This window comes from Armigeres subalbatus, chromosome 1 (assembly GCF_024139115.2).
Source record: "Armigeres subalbatus isolate Guangzhou_Male chromosome 1, GZ_Asu_2, whole genome shotgun sequence".
NCBI classification, from domain to species: domain Eukaryota; kingdom Metazoa; phylum Arthropoda; class Insecta; order Diptera; family Culicidae; genus Armigeres; species Armigeres subalbatus.
In genome coordinates, this window is record NC_085139.1 from 183854498 (window position 1) to 183876416 (window position 21919).

General features: G+C 38.5%; 1 long non-coding RNA gene and 1 other non-coding gene across 3 annotated transcripts in view; one reads left to right on the forward strand and one right to left on the reverse strand.

The window, feature by feature from the left end:
* Nucleotides 1–666: 666 nt before the first annotated feature.
* LOC134205591 (uncharacterized) overlaps nt 667–21919 on the reverse strand; it is a 340754-nt gene continuing 319501 nt past the window's right edge. The window contains exon 4 of one of the 2 annotated variants that reach the window (XR_009978157.1): nt 667–1781. This is a non-coding gene — a long non-coding RNA (uncharacterized LOC134205591). The remainder of the gene's footprint in view (nt 1782–21919) is intronic. The other variant, XR_009978158.1, reaches the window with a different exon arrangement.
* Nucleotides 6569–6643, forward strand: Trnat-agu (transfer RNA threonine (anticodon AGU)). Its single transcript has one exon. It is a non-coding gene; the product is annotated as a tRNA-Thr (tRNA).

A 21919-nucleotide genomic window follows, 5' to 3' on the forward strand; every position in this document is an offset into this window, starting at 1 on the left:
ATTAGGTAATTTTCTATACCGTTTTTTCGTGATGCAATTTGATTTGGGACACCTCTTATATGTATTTTCATTGAATCAAAAACGGTAATGCAAGAGAGGTAGGCACAACTTTTTGTTGGCTTTCTTATACAGCTTAGTGTCAACAATAGCAAAACGTAATAGGAGTTCGGCAGGTGTTTCTGTCCATGGTCTAATTCTCGTTATAAGCGCTAAAACCAATAAAAGCAACGTGAATTTTCTGTAACTCCACTGTGTCAGAACCTTATCAGCTTACGTTTTGATACGGATAAGTTACAGCCAAAAAGATTCCCTTTTATTGATTGTCGAGCGTATGCCGGTCATTAGAACCCACACTCAAATACCTGCCGTAACCCTAAAGCCGACTCAGGCGTGAGTCGGGACAGATCCGCCATCAAACGACGAGCGGACCCATCGTCGTCGAAAGCTCACTCTCTCATCTTGGTGGGGAGAGCGTGGTACTTACCATAGCGACTTCCGCCCAGGGTCTTCCACGTTGGCTGGGGCACCGCACGGTGCGCCCAACATTGATGACGGTGTAGACGAGCTGGCAAACGCTTCTGATTCCCGTGCGTCATTTGAGCGACTGATGGTTCGATATTGCTCGTTGAAGATGGAGCCGGATCACGAATCCCGGAGTGTGTCGATCGATGAACCGGAACGATAGTGGACGCACACGGGAGCGTTGCCAGTTTGGTTGAGCGGTTTTCGTTGCAAGGGAAACGTCACATTTTTACTCGGTGGGATTTTAGTTGGCTCGATTCGATCGAATTGTACGCGGGGAGTTTGTTTAATGGTTGGAAGGGAATTAAATATTTTGATTTTATATTTTTGGTTGAGTGTACAAATTACGTAACTAGGTAGGTTATATTGTTAATTAATCGGGCTAAATGATGCTATGTTTCACTGTTTGTTTGCATTTCATTTGATTTTGTTTAGCTAAGTTCGTTTTGTACTCGGAAACTCTACGGATCATTTACATGTCTTGATAATGTTTTGATTTTAGTTGGGATAACTTTTTAATAAACTTGCATATAACTACAGGAAGCAAAGCATGTCTACCGGATCTATATGCGATGAAACTCTACTGAAGCGAAAAAGTCTTTCTTATGTAATCCGTATAAAGTATATCTCCAGTAGAAAAGCAATATTTATCAGCTCGCTTGTTTACGACTTTTTACAGTTGTCAGTCACATACTTCCTCCATGAGAAACAGATAAAGGATATGTCATTATTTTCTCACTTTACTACAGTTTTATTGGTTTAAATATATTATTATGATAAAACAGTTAACCTGAATTGCTGCTACGTTTGACATTATTATCATTAGTTATTATCGTATTTGCCTATTAGTACTGCTTTTCGTTTTTACAGGATATTTGGTTTCTCGTTTGATGTTTGTTTTGATTGTTTGAGTAATGTTAGGTAAGTTTAAGCATTCAATTTCATTTTATAGTACATATGTGTGTTTCCCTTGATTCAAGCTCGCATGATGAATGTACAAGATTTTAGAGAGTTGGTTAAACGATTAAAATCCGCATATATGGTAGAGGATGCGTTTCCTCGTGTTGATTTTCTTTCTATGGAACCCCCGCTGGACATACCTTCGGTGTGACTGAAGCTTGCGGCAATCCATTGGTTCGCCAGGATCGACACCGTTGATCTGGGGGTAACCGTTCAGTGTCGGATACCGGCTGGTATAGAGCGGTATGGCAGGTGGCGAAGACATGCTGTCCAGTACTTGCAGAAGTATTTTGAAGGACCTGAAAGAAGTTGGGAGAAAAAAAAAGTTTGATTATTGAAATGCGGATCGCATAAGGGCACTGCGAATTATATTCTTGTACAAGTGCTAGATTTTGTTCTTTCACTGCATTTCATTTCAAAACAGTTAACGGCAATGTATATGTTTCGAAAGATATTTTGGATAATAACACTGGTCAACAATAGATTTGTATTCGCGATGCTCATGTGTTGCATTTGTAGTTCACGACCTCCAAAATCGACTGGTTACTGGTGTTTGTTGTTTGATTAGGAAAGATTATTTGGTCACAACATAAGAAGGAGATCATCGCTTTGACGGCGTTGAAGTCACTTGAATGTTAAAATACTAAGATAAGATAAAATACTAAGTAGTTACGATAATCTAATGCTAATGGATATGAATACAAGTCCCTCATTCCTTTCCCAAGCAGCACAAGTCATGCAAATCTGGTTGTAGCAACTTAATTATGACAGAATCTGGTCATATATAAGTTACTGTGTTCTATGTGTAACATGCGTGCTACTCGGGTTGTCTATTATAAGTAGTTCAAATTAATTAATGCAGATGTTCTAGGTTCTCCAAATTGTTCTGGAATTCAGATGATTTGGTTCAGCAGGTCAGCTACACCTTGATTCAGTCCGAAATCAACCCATCATGTCCATACAAGTTAATATAGGGCTCATTCACAAATTTCATAACGCAAAAAAAAGATTTAAACCCCTATCCGTCCCTCTGTGACTTGTTTGTAACATTTCCTTTATACCCACTCGCCACCATCTGTGACGCAACACGGCTTACTAAAGTTTCACAAAAAAATATAGAATGGTATTTTTAGTGAACTCTCAACTAGTGTATTAGGCGAACCTACATCATCTGCATGAATCTGATTTGGTTTGCATATAATATGCATTCAACGCTTGTCATTTGAAGGAGTTGCTGAACAGTACCACCAGAAGCTGGAAGAGTGGATAGGAGATGCCACCGGATCTGGCGACGTCAACAGATTGTGGGAAAGTATCCACGACACTGTGACTACAACAGCGCAGGAAATGTTAGGCACTGCACAGCGACGCCAACGAAATGGTTGGTTTGATGAGGAGTGTCAGCGAGTTACGGATGAGAAAAATGTTGCTAGGAGTCGTAGTGGATCGTACCCGTTTCAACAGAGAACGGTACAGTGTAGCAAGGGCAGAAGAGAAACTAATCTACCGTAGAAAAAAAAATAACACGAAGAGAGTGTGATAGCTGAAGCGCAGGAGTATATGGATAGGAACGATATGCGGAGGTTTTATGCAACTGTCAATGGCGCGCGGCATAAAACTGCGCCAGTGCCCGCCATGTGCAATGGTCGAGAGGGGAATTTACTGACAGACAAGACTATGGTGATAGCCAGGTGGAAAGAGCACTTCGAAGATTTGTTGAACGGTGAAAATGAAGGTGTATTAAGGAGCAGGATGGACATAGTCAGCGACGGTCAAGATGTGGAACCACCAACGCTGGACGAGTTTAAGAATGCTTTCTTCCCAGCTTGCTTGCTGGGAAGGACGATATCCCGGTCGAGTTTCTCAAACACGGAAGTGAGCAGCTGCATCAATCAATCCACCATATTATCCAGAAAATATGGGAGGATGAAGAACTGCCTGCCGGCTGGTTGGATGGCCTCATATGCCCAATCTATAAGAAAGGGCACAGACTAGAGTGTGCCAATTACAGAGGGATCACCCTCCTGAACTCGGCGTACAAAATTCTGTTGCGTATCCTGTTTAACAGACTGAGAACGCTTGAGGAGTCTTTCGTAGGCGAATACCAGGCAGGTTTTTCGTGAGGGCCAATCAACGACGGATCACATGTTTAGCCTGCGGATGATCTTTGATAAATACTGGGAGTACAACTTGCAGACTCACCAGCGTACGATTCAGTGAAAAGAAATGAGTTGTGGCAGATAATGTCCGAACATGGTTTTTCGGCGAAACTGATTAGACTGATATGATACGTGCAACGCTGGATGGCTCGAAATCAAGTATTCGGATTGCAGACGAAGTGTCAACCTCGTTTGTGACCTTTGGCGGATTGAAGCAGTGTGATGCTCTTTCGAATTTATTGTTCACCATTGCACTCGAGGGCGCTGTTAGGATATCTGGCGTGCAGAGGAACGGCACCATCATCACACGGTCGCATATACTCCTGGGCTTTGCGGACGACATCGACCTCATTGGAATCGATCGCAGAGCAGTAGTGTAGGTTTTTGTCCCACTGAAGTTTGAGACGGTGAGGATAGGCTTAACCATTGGTGGCAGGTAGAGATAAAGGAAGACCTAGTGGTGTTGGTGCTGAGATAATGCTTGATGGGGATGTGTTTTTGTTGAAGAATTTGTTTACCTTGGAACATTGTGACATGTGTCAATAACCTTTCCCGTGAAGTGAAAAAATAGGCGGACCAGAGAGCTATCGGGGTGTTCGTGCTGCGTGCAATACTCGGAGGGAAACTAGAAAATGGTGTGTGTATCATGTATACAAGAAAATATAGTGTATCGCATAAAATACGGCAGACTTCAGTGGGCTGGTCACTTAGTGCGATTGTCGGAAGAAAGAATTTATATTCAACAATATCAAACAGAGAACCAGATAGAAGCCGGCGACTTCGTGGAAGGCCACGAACACGCTGGTTGGTGAAGCATCGGCCAAGACTGCAGATTATGGAGCTCTACAATACGCCAGGCATATGTGTATCGACGCTGTAGCCAACCAGGTATCCAGGTATACCTATTTTCATAGAAATTTGGTTTCTCTCCTCTACGAAGCTGATTTTCGGCTTCTCACTTTGAAAATGAAGTTTGTGTTCCATAGCATGGATATGGGTTGTTGAATTTCATTTAGAACGTATCTACATCTGTTGTGAAAACCCGGAATTAATTTCATAGAAATTTGTTTTATTTGCTCTGCAAAGCTCAATGTCGTTTTTCACTATGAGAATATCATTTGAATTTTATTGAATAAACCTTGCAGAATGCTAATGGTTGTTGGATTCTATTTAGCACCTACATTTATCGTGAATAACAGAAATGACTTTTGGTTTCGGTTCATATCTTTCGTCCAGGAGCACAAAACGGTGATATTTGCATACCGATGGAAGCCTACAGATATAAGTAACAGCTGGCAAAGAGATTTGATTTGTTCTATGTAAAAATAATAATAATAATAATTTTGTTAAGTGTTGATTTTATGCCGTTTTAAAAAAGGTGTTCGGTTGTCGGCACCCTAAAAAACATTAAAATCGGAAAAATATACATTGAGGTTGTTATGGCTGAAAATACCAAGATTAACTATGCAAATGGCAATGAAATTAATTTAATTAAACTTAATTTCAAAGTAAGTGGCTGCTTGCCGAAAGTTTTTTATTTTGCCTTTCTTGTACACTAACAGTACGAAAAGGCTATAGAATAATTTAAAAAAAAGAACTTTTTATAGGAGGCTGGTAGACCTATAGTGTAATATATCAATCGACTCAGTTCGTCGAATTGAGGTGGTGTCTGTTATATGTGTATGTATGAATGTATGTATGTGTGCATGTGTTAAAAACTTGTAAACACGCTTTTTGAATTTTAGCATTGACCGATTCACTCGCAACAAGTTTTATTCGACGCGAAATCCTGTCCAGTTGTTTGCTATTGGAAATTGGCCAGATCGGACTATGGACTCAGAATTTGTGGCCAAAATACTATTTTTTTAAACGCAAAGCACTTCTTTCTTTTTTGTGAATCTAACGCGCGAGAAAGGCACAAACACCTCTAGGTGGTTTAATCAGGGTTTTTGCTCATAATTGTATTTCCATACCATATAAAGAAAGATGAATTAATTACGTAAGGCCAAAACCGACTATTTTCAACCCTCTCTCTTCCCTTAATCACACTTTTAGTATGGCACATCTGCAAATTGAGTAGATAGACAAAGAACTGGAATGATAAAAATTTGGTTTTACGCCCTTTTCAAATGTTAGTCTAGAAATCTAGATCTAAATCTAATTAGAAAAGGGCGTAACAGCCAAATTTTTTTATGGTTCTTTGTCTACGTATATAGCTATGTATGTAGACGAAAAATAGGAAAGAACTAACTTTTGCTGTTACGCCCTTTTCACATGTTGGTCTAGATATATCAGTTTTTCAAACCAGCAACAAGGTTAAACTAACAACAAGCTACCTGTGTTTAATAAGACGCCGTCACTGATGATATTTCAATCACAAAAAGTGGTGCCGACAACCGACCACATTTGGGTGCCGACAACCGAATTTAGCATTAATTTGAAAAAAAATTACCGCGTAGTTCAGTGACATTCAATATTGTATTACAAATTAGGATTCAGTCACTTTATAAATACTCAATGAAATTACCTTTTTTATCAATTTACACTACTGTAAAACAAAGTCAGTTCATCGTCAAATAATCGAAAAAAAAGTTTGGATATCGTAGAATGAGCTTTGCAAAAATAATATGATTTTTGAATTTTTTTTGGCACGTTCATTTGTTATGAAAAACGGAATTTGATTCAAAAAAGGATATATTTTCATTGAAATTTGTTTTAATCATTCTACATACTCTATGTCGGCCTTGTCGAGAATAACATTTTAATTTCGAAGAATAAACATATTATAATGCATCTGGATCGATCCATATGTCAAGCCAACCCTTCTTTAGCTTGACAAATGGACTGTGAGTGATTCGCCTATGCGTCCAATTTGGGAATCTCGCGCTCATTCAGTAGTCGCTAACGAGCGAAAAGGCCGACGGAGGTCCTTCGTAGCTTAGTTGGTGAAAGCACCAGTCTAGTGTACTGAGGGTCGTGGGTTCGAGTCCCATCGAAGGGAAGTGGTTACCTCTAATATACTTGTCAAATCAAAATCTTCCACATAATGTACATATTCACATCTGATTGTAAATTAATGTCTAAGTCGGGTGGTTCAATATTCCCGGGTATATAGGCAAATAACTTTGATTGAACTGATATTTTTATTGCTAGACCGATAAAACTCTTATGCTCTGGGGAATCAAAAAGAAACCTTGGGCGGACCTGGAATGGAGCTCATGGTCTTGCATCAGAAAAATTAATGTTTTGGGAACTATTTTATTTTTCGAAAACATCAAACATCTCTGTTTTAATAGCTAAGTCGAAGTACGTAAATCCTTGAACGTCAATTCGTCGGAAGCCCAAATTTTTTGTTTAGTTTTCAATCGGTTTGGCAGACGCCAAGCGAAAATCATTTACCCGCTTTACATGCCTCTAGATAAATTTTATTTAAAAAAAACAGGGGGTACCTCAAGCTATGTACAGATCTGAAGGGGTACCACTGGATGAAAAGATTGAGAACCGCTATCCTACAACAAATGAATGAATCGCCTGCTTTGAGCGTGCTTACAGCGGCATACTAGGAGTTAACTTTCTGAAAGCAGTATGGCGAAAGGCATCTAAGGTTCGATTTCTCAAAATTAAGCACTTTCACCAAAAAAATATTTGGTAGGCATGGTAGCGGACACCTTCCTACATAATCGACATAATCGGTACCAAATAATTTTTCAAGTTTCTTATTTTGAGAAAACCCGCGTTAGATGACTTTCGCCATACAAATTTCTGGCGGTTAACTCTTGCTAGCTATTTTGCGTATATACTATAGCGCCTGGATGTGACAGCGGTGGGTAGAAAATCAGCCACTGCCAATAATTCATTGATATAAAATGATTTCTATTCTCCTTTGAAATTATCACAAGTCAGTCAAAAAACCGCTTGGTGCGGCTTGGTAGAACATGATGCTGGAGATATTGGCCACCTGAGGTCTGTTCCGAGGACCTTGTGAGAGCTTCTGGGAGCATCAAAATCGGCCATTTCCAAAATACCACAAACTATGCACACTAAAAGCCTATTCAGATTACGAATTTATTGACATGCTGATGATTATCTTGATGTCAACTCATCTTATTTTTATTTTATTTCTCATTGTCAATTATTATCTCAAATACCTCGTAAATGGTTGTAATTATGTATGCTGAAACTCGACGGTGGCCACCTCGGGAAGAATCTCTGAGATCTGAGGTTTTTTCATTCTGAGATCTCGGTGAAAGAAGAAGTGTGTGGCAATATGGGTATCAAACTTTAGTATTTTACAAGACAAGTTGAGTTATGACATCCAGATATGATTATGTGGATATTGATCACCCAGAGCAGTTCCTAGATTTTTAATGGGACTTCCGGAGGCATCAAAATCGACCATTTTCAAAATAAAGCAAACTATGACAAATTTCCAACAAATTACAAACTATGTCAAAATTGGTTTAGAACTTCAGCAACATAAAATTATCTTTCCGTCGCTTTCCGTTGCATTCGAAAAAATAAGATTGAATGAAAAACTTTTGCACTCGGATATGATTGTTTTCACAGAATATCTGGCAACACTGCTCCCATTCGCGTTCAGTCAGCTGTGCATTCATGTACACGAATCGCTAGGCAGTTCGATTTGTTGTTTGTTCATTGACGCAAGGTGACGCAGTGCGCAAAGTGATTTACAGTGTTTGAAAGAAGGAAGAGAAATTTGAAAGCACTCCCGAATCATGGCTGCTCCTGTTAAAGGTAAGGTTCGGGTGGGATTAACCAGCTCGGGTGATGACAAAGGGTATATTGTAAGGCGCTGCTCGATTATTGATTCCCTGGTAAGGTTATACTTCAAACTGTATGTTATCTGAAACAAATGTATTATTTTTTAGGTGAATATAAGTTTATCGATTTGCTCCGGTTGTGGAGATCTGCTCAAAGCGATCTCAAAGAGAAGGCCCAATGTACACGAAAGAAATAATTAATCGCTATTCCTTGTACGACATTCCTGACATTCGATCGGATGTACAAAAATGTGCTTACGATTTGAGTCGATATTTCAAAAAATTGTGGGAAAAGCATGGCCGCAAGGAAGACAGTCTTTTGAAGCTGGCTTATTTCAATCAAACTTTCGTTTTGCCACAGTCTGTACTTATTCATCTTCCATCAACTTCTGGTTTGAGGAGGGGCAAAAAAAAGCTTTCATTTAGTGAAAGCTCTGATTGCGTAAAGAGGCGCAAAATTGCTGAGTTACGGTCAGACCATAGCGCAGATGAATTGGCTTTTGCATCTGCGATGAAGCTTCGTGAAGAAGGCAGACCTGCTGCGGCTTCACTAGTTAAAAATGCAACTCAATCAACACCTTCCCGAGCAACTCGTATGTTGAAATCTTTGAAGAGATCCAAACCTGTTGTTTGTGTTCCATACTCTCCGGACGAAACATTGGCTTTGATTTTCGATGCACAACTTACGGTAGCACAGTACGAAAAATTGCGGAAAGGAGCGAAGATTCGAAATGCAATGTGTACAAAAAGGTTTTGGACGCAAAAATCAGATGCTATCCCGATATCAGTGTTGTAAAATGTCATTTGCATTCGTTTGTATAATTTTCCCAGAACTTGTTTCAGAAGGTAGCTATCAATTCATGTTGTATGACGAACTTATAGCGGTTAAATGGGCCTACAACTTTGTCTAACGAGACTTTGCTGTAAATATGTAATCTGGGGCGTGGGAGGCAAAATGTCATTCAAATGACATTATGTCAAATGACACGTGACATTTTAGAGAGTTTTCACTCTCCAGCCTTTGATGTTATACTTAGAGCAATGTACCCTTGGACAAAAATATAACCCTACTCAAGCGTTATGAGTACATTCAAAATTATGGAAAAAATTTTGCTTCTAAAGAAAGTTATGAGCAAATTAGTCAAATGACATGCAGATGACATTTTACAAGCCTGCCCGATATTGATTCAATAAAAATATCGGAAACGGACATGGAAACTAAGCTTCAAGCCTTGCTGGATCACACAGCTACGCGTATCCTTCTCACCAAAGAAGAAATAATGATGAAGTTTTCGGATCAAGAGCTGGTTTTGACAGTCAAATACGGATGTGATGGTAGTGGAGATCACGCTCAGTACAAACAAAAGTTTGTAGCTGACGATGGAACCGCAACTGACAGCCAGCTTTTTGCGACATCTATGGAGCCCATCAGGATTGCGGTGAACGATAAAATTCTTTTTGAAAATCCACGTCCTTCGTATACAAAATATTGTAGACCAGTACACTTGCAATTTGCTAAAGAAACCAAAGATCTCATGGCAGATGAAACACTTATTTTGGATAATCAAATATCTGGTCTTCAGCCTTTGATCCTAAGGTGCTGTGGTCGTTCCGTACAGGTCGTTTACAAGATGCTGATGACGATGGTAGATGGTAGTAGATGGTCTTCGCAGTGTTGCTACATTTGTGGAGCAAAACCGTCACAAATGAATGATTTGAAAAAATTGCGAGATAGAACCGAAAATGAGGAAGCGTTTCAATTTGGCTTATCGGTGCTCCATGCTTATATTCGCTTCTTTGAGTACATCCTGCACCTATCATATCGGCTTGAAATAAGACAATGGCAAGCAAGAACACCAGAGCACAAGCAATCGGTGATGAGAAGGAAATGCTACATACAGCGAAAATTCAAGAAGGAAATGGGTCTGATTGTTGACAAGCCCCGATCAGGAGGAAGCGGCAATAGCAACGATGGGAACACTGCTCGTATTTTTTTCGTAAGTGGGAGCATTCAGCGAGGATTACAGGAATCGATGCCAAGGCTATCTACCGCTGCAAAATTATCCTGGAAACCTTAGCTTCTGATATTATTAATTTTCCGAGTGTTTCGTTTTTTATTAAACTGCTTTGTTGTTTTTGTACAGGATGTGAAATCGACAGCGAGAAATTTGGGGAGTATGCATTTTGCACCGCCCAACAATTCGTTGATTTGTATGGGTGGTACCAGATGCCCGCATCGGTTCATAAAATTCTTGTTCATGGCGGTAAGGTGATTTCATCGTTCCTTGTTCCTACTGGACAATTGACGGAAGAAGCACAAGAGTCGCGAAACAAGGACATCCGGAAATACAGAAAGGATCATACCAGGAAATTCTCGAGAACCGAAACCAACACCGATCTTTTGCACCGATTGCTGGAATCATCAGATCCGTTGATTACGGCTATCAGAGGATTTCCAAAGAAACCTGAACATCTTTTGTCCGACGACGCGAAGCGACTTTTGGTCAAATCAGATGACGATGATGGTGAAGAAAGCGAATTGAGTGACATTGACAATCATTGATGGTAACCGATTTGAAGGTAACAAAAAAAAAACTATAATAATTATTATCCACAATCGTGTTATTTTGTTCAAGTTCACAATTCGGAAAAACAAATTTGATTCGTTCCAATGTTTATTGCAAATTTGGTACATTTGATTTACTCCTTAATGGACAAGGTAAGTGATGCTTCAGTCTGACGAAACGGCTTGTTGAATTAACGTGATCGTGAGCAGTGTTGCCAGATTGTGAAAACAATAATATCCGAGTGGAAAAGTTTTTCATTCAATCTTATTTTTTTCGAATGCAACGGAAAGCGACGGAAAGATAGTTTCATGTGGATTGTATAGAGTTTCATAGTTTTATGTGTGAAAATCTCAGACTGCGCAAACGTGCGCGTAGGAAGATATGCAATGTCAAAGTCATGCATTTTTTAAAGTCAATTCCTCAATTACTCAGTCATTTTAGAAGATAAAAATAAACGTTTTTAATGAAATTGTGTATTTTTTCATGACGCACAACTCTTTTGAAAATTGTAGAAATATATCTGAAAAACTGGTTTTTAAGGGGTTTCCATAAAAAAAACTCCACTGAAATCCATTCAAACAAAGAGATAGACATATCATGTCTTCCGCAAAGTTTTTCTAAAGAATTTATCTGCAACTTGAGCGAATAACAATTTTTTTAAATAAAATAATAAGAATAGTCAATTTTGGTTTTTATTTGTAGGGGGATCAATCACCAATGTGACACTTCCATAAGAAAGGTAAAATTTTACAGATTTTTTGTCCTGAAGACACCATAGCAAAAAAATGACGTTTTCGAGGTCAAAACAATTTTGATCACGTTTTTCACGAATTTTCAACAGTGTGGCATGTTGCAAAGCAAGTGGAACTATGACATCCTATAATGGTTTTGGCCACCTCGGCCCATGAAAAAGCCTTAGAAAGCATCAACATCACCTATTTCCAAAATACCACAACCTGTGACAATATGGGTATCAAACTTCAACATTTTGTAATGCACGGAGAAATAGGGCATCCGATCTTGATGCCTTTCACTATAGGATTTCGGGCGGTCATTAATCGAAAATGTCATGTCTTCCGAATTATTTTAAAATATTTTCTCTCCATTGTCAATACTCTAATTAAGAGAAATTCTGAATTTGAAGTCTCTAGGTGCACTAGTTCCAAAGATATAAGGTGGCAAAGTCAGAAATGGGTAAAAAAGTTAGCAAATTTTCTGAAAAAATATTTTATTTTCAACTATTTATTGAAATATGTTTTAAATGTTTTTTCATCAATGTTAATACATCAATACAAAGGTTATTGTATAAGCTTTTAAATGGTGTGCAAAAACTAATGGTTACACTGTGAAAAAAAATTGAAAAAAATGCGGAAGCAATATTTTTTCCAAAAACGACGCTATTTTCAACTTTGATAGTGAAGAACTTTTTTTTCCTCAGGAATCCCCGGGTTCTTTTATGATACACATCAAGGACAAAGCTTCGACTAAAATGTCCCGAAAGAATTTCTTGCCAGTATTTGCAATTAACAGAGTTAAGTCACTCTGATTTTTTTTTTCATTTGTTTTTTTTTACCGTGTTTTGCCTCTCTCGTACTCCAAGGTTAATGCTCATTCCAAAAACGAATGTTTGATAGAAGGCCCGGAGACCCCTAGTGGTATATATCAACTAACTCAGCGCGAAGAATTGAGGTGATGTCTGTATGTGTGTGCATGCGCGTCTGTATGTATGTGCGCAAAAGAACGCAATCGCCATTTAGACACTTATTTGTGTCCGATTTTCTCGCAACAAGTTTCATTCGACGGGAAATCTAGTCCCATCGTTTCCTATTGAAAATGGGTCAGACTGAACTATGCGCTCAAAGGGTATGGTCAAAATACATTTATTGGTAATAACTTCGACTTTATTTATAACCATTTGAGCTCATTTAATTAACTTTTCAAAGGAGTAAATGAATAAAACCCCTAATGCAATGCAGCACAACGGTAACGGAAGGATTTAACAGTTCGCTCATATATTTCCTGTCAAATTTTACTGTTTCCGTCGCCATTCCGCTGAAATGCGTTTGGGGCTTGAGTGGTTTGAGTCATTCTCTAAACCTAATTTTCTGAGCTATTCATTAGCTACTGATGGAGAACTAAATATGAGATTTCATAATATGTAAATATTTATAAATCTCCTGGAATCAATAATTCTGACATGTTTATTGCAAAAGTAAAGACGAACAATATCTTAGTTAGAACGGAGCGTATGAAATTCCTGCTAGTGTTCATGAATGTCTGGCTAATGGTAGGGAAATATTTATTCACTCATCTACACTTTGAGGTTCACTGGCTGAACAACCAGCGGAAAGTCAATATAAACAGTTGAAGAAATTTAGAACTCATAATGCAAGAAAATGATCAAGAGAGGCAAATGTTGACATTTTCCTTCGTGCCTTACATGAATCAGATCCATTTTAAGCTCGATTTGGATAACGAGGAGACGTTGGAAAAAATTTTTCACTTAGTTATTCTTATGCCATGCGTAATTTTGTAATATTTGAAGATTTTCAAAAGTTCTTTATCTTCTAATACTTTAGATGAATTTATCTCATCTTCCATCGTTGATGGAATTGAAGAAAATATCATTGAAGACTTAAACCTTGACACAGAAAAAGAATGATGCTGTATATAACTTGTAGAAATCATGAAAACAAATCAAAAGTAATTCAAATAGTGTTGTTATTTAAATTAAAAGAATTTTGCTTTTCGGAAGAATGGAGCATTCTTACATTCCACAATGAATGTCCACATGTTTTGAGAATATATTAATCTCATTTTTTGAATAACTTGTACACGTAAAAATGTCATGGGATTGCGATTTCTAATTTGCTAATACCCTTTTTCAAAAGTTATTTTCAATTCTGATTATTTGATTAACATTTAATGCTTTATGATCCTTCAGATCCTAGTACTTTGTCAAACAAATTGTTCTAAATACAAATTGTGAGGCATGAGAGTGAGAACAAAAAATATCACGGAATGTCATGAAATTAATGTCATTTAACATGATCGCCGCCATAATGTCCATAAATTGCTGAACTTAGTTTTGTACAGCCCCTTCCTTCTCCTTAAGAAAACGCATTTGAAATTTCAACTTCCCAAATAGGTTTGCTTTGTCACGTTAATCGAACCTATGAAAAAAATAATTACGTAATTCATAGACGATCCCCAAAGGGGGGGGGGTTGGAAATTGTATATTCATGCTATTTCGACCATACACAGCTAAAACTAAGTGGAAAATCACTTTAAAAGTCCAATTTTATTTTTGACCGCTCGCTTGTATGGGGATCCCCCATAGTGCTTTGGGGTTTCCTCCAAGGGCTTTGGGACTGTCCTTTGGGTGGCCAATATCCCCAGAATCATATTTGAATGTCACAATCCAACTTGTCTTGCAAAATGCTGAATCTCTTACGATATTTTGAAAATTACCGATTTTGAAGCCTTTGAGGCTTCCCCAAATCATATCCGGGTGTCATAATCCAAATTGGCTTGCAAAATGTTGAACGCTGTTTGCATGCACATAAAAAACATTGGGAACTGGAATAGAGAGTGTTCCCTAAACAGTCATTAACGCTATTTCCATTTCAGACATTCTGGGTTTTTCAAATAGGAACAGATTGCTTTTGATTCATCTTTTTCAAACAATTATTTTGAATTTTTGTATGACCGCAATGTCAACACAATGATTTATAACAGATCAACTATAATTTCCCAACACTCGTCACGCTTGATAAGTCATACTAATCAGTTCGCAAGGGCATCAACTACATAAATCATCATCGGCGTTTTACACCAAAACCGCAGTAAATTACAAATTATCCGAACTGATCATGTAATAAACCACCAAACTCACTATGCCGCTTGTAGGTTTGCGGTTGACTCGGCATTGACTGTGCAAAAAGAGGATAATTTATTCCCAACCAATGCACCTTTGCGCCTTTCACCGGTCCACCCCATCCCAAACCAATTTGTTTTCCCAATTCGAAAGAATGGTCGATACGAATGGATGAAATTATTATTTTACAGCAGGCGAATGTTGCCCACTATCGGAATCAACCAGTCAGTGGGAGCGCAATGGTGGGCACGGCTTGACACCCAACAGGATTTCCAGATCACATTCAATAATTAATAGGGCATAATCAATCTGGTTGCGAGCCAATATGCAGCATGCGCCAGGTTTGCCACCTCCACATCATGGTTGATTGTTCAGGATTACATCACGATTGATCCTGGCAGCAGGTATTGTGAGTAACGAATGGAGGGGCTTGAACGAGCAAACGTTTACTCTCTTTCTATCCAACAAATCAAACTGATTTGGAGCTACAATGAATGGATTTTTCCTAGCATTGTTATTTTATCACCCAATTGGGACATTGCTTACTCATTGAACCCTTTCACAGATAATAGCTACGAATTGTCTCATCTAATGCTAAGGACACACCAGTGGTATTTGTACCATGGTAAAATAATTCCAAGACTATTTTTGATGAAGACAATAATAGGTCTGGCACTCATTTCAAGATTTTTGTATCACGGTACTTATACCACCAGTGTGTCATTAGTATAAGCCACTTAACGTTCGAACCATCATATGGGTCATCTACGCATATCAAAGTAATGTAATTGCATGCAAGGTCTCTTCTATCCACGCGCACAGCATAAATAAATTATCAGTGACGTACTATTAAAAAAGTGATATAAATTACACTACTAAGGAAACACCGTAAATCTGAATTGTATAAATTAAGCAATTTAATCTAACGAAGCATTGATTTGCAGCTCAGTTCACGGACAGCTACTACTGCAGTGTGCAGACTGGCTCTTTAGTGTCCCGTAATTCTGTCACCATGTGGTTCACGGGCTGGTGGCTTCACCGCACCAAAAGGGAAATAAAACTCGTGCCTCCTAATTAATGGTTAGCGCAACCCCATATGATGGGGTCGCATGAGTTGTCGCCTAGTGCCGGTGTTAATTTCTAAACTCAATTGCTGCACTCCGCCAATAATTAGGGCTCTGGTGGATGCATTGATTGCTCGTTTGGAAAGGGTGCGAATTGAGACTACTGACCCCCGCTCTAATTCTATTTACTTGGCAGGGGGTCGAACTGCAGAGTAGTTTCTCTTACCGATACACGGTGAGGGGTACAGTCAACAGACTGCAACAGAACTGGCAACAACTAATCATTTTGATTCCACTTCGCGATTCACCTGTGAAGAAGATGAGAGAAGGTTTGTGGGACAAGAGTCAATGATGATGACTAGTGGCTGTTGACCTACTACGGATTTTCAGTGTAATCAAGTGCACAGAGAAATTGATTAAAAAGGTTCGTTTACAGACGTCCGTCTATGACTGCGCCGGAAAATCTACGTTTTGCATCAGTGGGGGGTTTGATGGATGAATAAAATGGCTTGAAAAAATTCACATTACTACCAAATTAGCGAATCTACCCTTATATGGGGCCGTACACATATTACGTAAGCACTTATAGGGGGAGGGGGGGTCGGTGAATATCTTACGCTCCATATAAATAAAAAATCGTTTGTATGAAACAAATCTTACATGGGAGGAGGGGGGGTCGAAAAACCCAGAAAAATTGCTTACGTAATAAGTGTACGACCCCTATCTTACAGCGCCATCGCTATCTGTTGGTCACGTCTCAAGCGCCATATCTGTGCTATCCAGTAGATCACATGAAGCACGTGATATTTTACAGAAACCGTTGCAGTGAGAACATTCTTGCCAGTATCGTTCCAGACAAGCTGATGAGCGACAAAATCGTTCAATAAACGTCATGCTGGACGCTTCTTTTGTAATCTTGTTTTCTCAACTTTTTCTTGTATATTTATGTATACGTACTATAGGGATTCCAACTGCTCGAAGTGGTCTTCTAATGGAGGTTGATAGCTTACAATTTCCCGCCAGAGTCGACAATTGATCCGACTGGAGGGCGCCTGTAAGTAGACAACCGTACGTAGAAAGAAGGAAAATATGTGTAGAATCAATTTCAGTGGCAAGTGTTTATGATTCTTTAGAAAAGTGTGTGCTCCAGAAAAATATGTGTTTTCAATTGCATTTCCGTTTATCATTCACCATGGTGCAGCTGTAAGTTTTCAGAAGCGAAAAAAAATCAAAATAGTGGTGGGTTTGAAATGAATTGACACCAGCGGGGTCAATTTCAAGTAAACAATTTTCACACAAAAATTATAAAATAAACAGATTAATCCACCTAGCAGTGATAATGCCTTTCTCGTGCATTATGAAATATATTGAGAAAATCACATTAGAAAGGTCAAAAGAGCTCTTTAGGGGAGTTTTCTCATTTTTCATGTGTTTGCATTGATTTGCATTGCTACCATTTTTGAAAAAAAAAACATCTTTTTGAAATGGCAAGCAGGGTAGCAGTTTGGCTGTCTATGTCCGGGTAAACAACCTGGCAGGTCTCCCGTAACGCTTGTAACAATCTCCTTTGACGTCCGTACGCCTGCGGAGTAGGCTTCCTTACGTCTCCCTGACTAGCTCTCTTTGCTCTCAATTTTTCAGGGTCGGCACGATACCTGCTTGGTTGCCGAAGGCTTCCGATGGGTTCGTATACCCGTTACTGGGTTCTTTCGACGGGTTCGTTGGCCCGTTCCTGGAAGTGGGGTTTGGACTCAAAGATTTTCGTGGCTTGGATGGCTTGACGATTTACATGATGCTTGATTGCGTCCGACGGGTTCGATAGCCCATTCCTCGAAGGGGAGGTTGGACACGCAGACGTTTTGGTGGCTGGCTAGGCGTCCAACGGGTTCGCTGGCCCATTTCCCGGAGCGGATGTTGGACTTGCAGACGTTGTATTGGCTTGGTTGTGGTCCGACGGGTTCGCAAGCACGTTTCACCACGGAGCGAAGGTTGGATACGAATACTTTTAGAACTGTACGCTTCAACTGTCTGCGACTGACTCCTTGATTAACCCTTTTTTCCGTCTTTCTTCGCTGCCCCTTTCGTTCAGTTCCCGGGTTGTTGCTTTTTCGCTCCAAAAAATGTGAATTGCCCGATTTAATTTCACCGGTTGTGGAAAATGTCCAGGGGTGTGTTAGCTGTTTTTTTATAGGATGGAATCACTAGTTGACTATATTGTTACCTCATTCGGTAACACGCTCAAAACCTGTCACCTATACCGATGGGTAGTAGGCACCCATGAGATCACAATAGGCGACTATCTACAAAAGGTAGAGGTAATGTCCCGGAAGGGAGGTGGGGGGGGTCTTTTAACATGGAAACAAATTCTACAAACAACGAAGGAGATGGCGAGGCGAATGTTTTCGCAAGAAGTGAGAAGCTTCAGAGATCTCCCGTGATGATCGCAACGTGCTGGAAAAGCGCTGGAAGAGGCAGCGGAGCATGCAACAGTTGCAGATACCAAAGAACCCGCGAATTACGCGCACGTAAAAGAGCGTAGGAAATCACGAAAAATCAGCGGAACGTGCAAAACTTTGCCAGCGTGCTGAAGGAACGCGTCAAGGATAGTGACTGGCAGACCTTGGAAAGCAAGTGGGAGATGATGAAAAGTAAAAGGAGAATGTGAAAAAGATTAAGGAACAGAAGAAAAAAGAAAAACGTCGCTCACCCTGTCCAAGAGTCAAGGGTGACGCACTGATCGTCGAAGCGAGCGATAAAACATCGTACGTAGCGATCCTGAGGAAGGTGAGAGAGGACCTGGAGCTCAAGAACTTGGGTGAGAAAGTGGTGAAAAGTAGGCGTACCCAGAATGGGGAGTTGCTGTTCGAGCTGAAGAAGAATCCCACGATCGTGAGCTAGGGCTTCTGAGAGCTCATTGCCAATTCATTAGGCAGTGAAAGTTAAGCGCATTTTACACCTCCCGTGAACGTGAACGTGAACAAACTGTTTTTCGATAATAACTTCTTGATACATACTCAAATCGTGAGGGAATCATGTTCAAATGAAAGGCAGATGCTGCATTTAGTAGTGAGATGCATAAAAACATGAAAAACATCAATAATATCAGATTTATGAGCATTCCACGGTCATGCCTGTGAAATCATCGTGAAATCGTATCTGCGGTGAACTCCCCGCAAGTGTAAACGCGACGGTGAACATGAACGTGGAGCTGTGGTGAATTCAAAAATACAAGGAGAAGAGATTGATTTTGATTGGGAGTTCACATCGACCGCGAGTGTTTACTGTTCTCGTTGAATCGGTTTCGGGTGGGTTCCTGCTTTGTGTGTCGCTGTCGCCCATTTTAATACTTGTATCGGTTTGGTCGGAAGGAAACTAACTCAGTAGTTTCTCATAAATGAATTGTGTTTTTTTTATGATTTGGTAATATTTTTTTAAATATTTTTTTTTATTTTAATACTTTAATCATTCGTATATTCAAACAAAAAATGTATATTTTCATAGATAGATAGATTACTTCATTCATAAAAAATAAATTCATTATTTTTCTTCTTCTAGTTCCTCTTCAATGGCTCTATATTACCACTGAATCTTGGCCTGCTTCTTTACTCAATGTTCCAAAAACATTTCCACAGTTATTATTTGATGTTTCTATTTCTGTGCCCGTCAATTGCATGGATATGTGTCTTATGTGGCAAGTACAAAGATACGCTATGCCCAGTGAGTTGGGAATGCTCGAAAATCCAAAAAAAATCTTTAAGGCCGCAACAAAAATCGAGAATACTCCGCCTTTGCTGACAAGGCTAACTAAAAACCATTGCAAAGGCGTAGGATTCCCAACCCAAATGGCGAGTTCGATTCTCGGTCCGGCCTAGAATGTTTGCGGGTTGGAAACATTATCGGCTCCCTTCCAGTGTATAGTGTATCCATTTTACTTGCCACTCAAGAAAATTCAGTGAGTGCTGTTTCATTGGATGTGGAACACTACTGTATGTAGATATTGAGCATGTTTTGCCCCAATGTTCCATATATCACGATTTTCATATTTTTAGTCATTTTATCTTTAGGAAATTGCTCTAAAATTGTGTTCATCTCTTCACTGTGGATCCATAGAGGGGCACTAAATATGGTAAAAGTTAGAAATCTAAGGGATTTAGGGGTCAAATAGGCATTTTTGCGAACTTTCATGTATTCTGTAAAAATGAATAATATTTACAAATAATTGTTGATATAATTGTCCAAAAATGTTATACAGATTAATATGTTATAAAATATGAATGTTTGTGAAACAATAACTAATGAAGTAAATCATTTCGCTTTTTGTTTTGTGATTTATTGGATAAAACACGATTTTTAAAAACTTTTGAATAGAGCCGATGCCGAACATTTCCAAACCGTACCCGATTGCACAACTAGACAAGAGTTATCATATTATTTGAGAGTCGATGTGACAATAGATAGGATGAGATCGGAAATATTCTTTTCTTATGGCTTTTCGCCCAAATTCCACTATGAAATTATATAGCTCAGTAATTGTGAGTTTAAAAATGATGGAGTAATATTAATTCAATGATAATTTGTCAATTATACTATGTAAATAACAAATGTTCGTATATTGCATTGAAAAATTGATTCCAAGGGGTTTTTGAGGTCAAACAAATACATTCTCAAAAATGCGCTTTGATGATTATTTTACCCCAAAATCACTTTAATTTCCAACTTTTACCAACAAAATATGCATAGTACTTTTTGAGGATCCACGATGAAGAGGAAAATACAATTTTAGTACAATATTTTAAGATAAAAGGACGAAAAAATGAAAAATTTTGATTTATGGGACATTGAAGTAAAACGAGCTCAATAACTACATACAGTAGTATCCCGCGTCTATAAAAAATCACTCACCGAATTTCTTTGAAAATTTCCTTTTGAATAAGCCCTCTTTCCCCTCTGTGAGTCGTCCGTGAAAAAAGTTATCCTATTTTGTGAAAAAATATATTTAATGATCATTTAGACTTGTATGACCCCGAAGTCCCCTATAATTCAATACATTCAATGAAATATATGATTATTCGTTATTTTTATTATATCATTGGCAAACATCATTTGAATTAATAGTATTGTCAGTTTCGCTGGTAACAAAACGCATCGATCACTTTTTTGCACCTTTAAAATCGTCGCAAATATCTTTAATTTAAATCATGCAAAGCCAAATCATTAAAACATGCAAAAAAAGTACTCAATTTTTGGAAATAATCTGATTATTGAATTCAAACAATTTTGTTCACAGTTGATCTAACAGATCTTATGGCCATGTTTGCTGGCGACGATTTCGGCGACAATTTGCTTTGCGACGATTTCAAAACGACGCGGCCGAAAAATTCAAATAAAATGCATATTGACGCTTATTAAACAACAAAATCCCTTAAATTTTCAACTTTTACCAGCAAAATATATGTAGTGCCCTTCTGTCGATCCACAGTGAAGAGATAAACACAATTAAGAGCAATGTCCTAAAGACAAAATGACAAAAATATGTAAACTCGTGATGTATGGGACATTGGGGCAAAACGAGCCTCATAACTACATACAGAAGTATTCCACGTCCATGATTCTTAAATTCTTTGGAAAATTCCCTTTTGAATAAGCGCTTCATCTCTTCTGTAAGTTGTCCGTAAAGAAAGTTTTTTTTCTCTTTTGAAACCTTGTGTGCAATGAAGGAAAAACATCATTTTATTTATTTTTCGTGTATTTTTTACAACACCATCATTATTGTTCATTAATTATAATTTGAACATTTGCTTATTTATTGAGGAGCTGATTTACTAGGTTTCAAAATTATTTTGAATATTTATTATTATTACTTTTTGTTGTTGATATATTAGATTTTTGATTTATTAGTTTTTTTTTTTTTTTAATTTATTAATTTACTGCTCATAAAAGCATAACTTTCCCATATAGACAGCAAATCTTGTAAATATTGGACAGTTAT